This window comes from Galeopterus variegatus, unplaced genomic scaffold (genome assembly GCF_000696425.1).
Source record: "Galeopterus variegatus unplaced genomic scaffold, G_variegatus-3.0.2 Scaffold4052, whole genome shotgun sequence".
NCBI classification, from domain to species: Eukaryota; Metazoa; Chordata; class Mammalia; order Dermoptera; family Cynocephalidae; genus Galeopterus; species Galeopterus variegatus.
This window is the reverse complement of record NW_007730163.1, coordinates 198,664-199,686: the sequence shown is the minus strand read 5'-3', so window position 1 is coordinate 199,686 and position 1,023 is coordinate 198,664. Positions and strand designations below refer to the sequence as shown.

General features: G+C 37.1%; 1 long non-coding RNA gene across 1 annotated transcript in view; it reads left to right on the top strand.

Moving 5' to 3' along the window:
• The first annotated feature begins 319 nt into the window (after positions 1-319).
• LOC103602212 overlaps positions 320-1,023 on the top strand; it is a 4,881-nt gene continuing 4,177 nt past the window's right edge. Inside the window, exon 1 of the long non-coding RNA XR_551511.1 lies at positions 320-454. This is a non-coding gene — a long non-coding RNA (uncharacterized LOC103602212). The remainder of the gene's footprint in view (positions 455-1,023) is intronic.

The window sequence follows — 1,023 nt, the reverse complement described above, 5'->3', positions numbered from 1 at the left end:
GTGACAGAAAAGGCCACGTAGGTTATAATTACATTCATATGTGTGAGACTGTGAGCATGACTGACTCCATCTTGAAACCTTATCACTTGTGTCCTTCGTGTGAATCTTGACTGCAAGAGTTATACAGTAACTAGGGGCAAGGTAGTCAGGACATTAGATAGGAACAACTTGCTGATTGTAATAAAGGAGCTTAATGATTAAGTACTGATATGACAAGAGCCAGTCTGCTCACCCACATCACAAGATCGCCATTGTCATGAACATTTAGAGCCAGTAACATCAACTTATTGGATTTTTTTGTTTTTGTTTTTGTAGTTTGTAACTTCCTTGTAGATTTTTCCATTGCTTTCTTTGTGTGAACCGCCTATATAAACTTGGGGTCGATCAGGGGGCATCTTGGAGAAACCTTGGATATACTGCTGGATCATTGCCCACCTGATCCATCATCCTGCATGTAAGTCACCCTTTAATAAAATTCTTTGCTTTACCTCATGAAATCCCCTACTCTCTCAATCTCCACATACCTTCTCAGTATGGTGGGCATTTTACTTGTAGCTCCTCCTCAGACAAAATGAAATATCCAGAACAGGAAAATCCTTAGAAACAGAAAGCAGATTAGCAGTTGCCAAGTGTTGAGGGGAGGGAGAAACGAGGAGTGACTCTTAACAGATTCAGGGTTTTCTGGGGGGTGGTAAAAATGTTTAGTAGATAGTCTCGATAGTTAGACAATAGAGTGAATGTACTAAATGTCACTAATGGTGAATTTTATGTGTATTATACTACAACGAAAAGATGTTTAAAATATTATAGAAATAAAATACCTAGGCACAATATACAGTTATCAATTTTCCTTTAGAGAACTTGCAAAATTGATACGATTTGATGCTGTATATGCCATCAGATTTTATTCTGGAAATAAGTATTTTATTGCAAATTTCATATAATAACATAAACAAATGAAAATCATTGGGAAAACCCTGAGAAACACTGTGAAGGATGCTGGCCTACCCTATTTTAAACCCT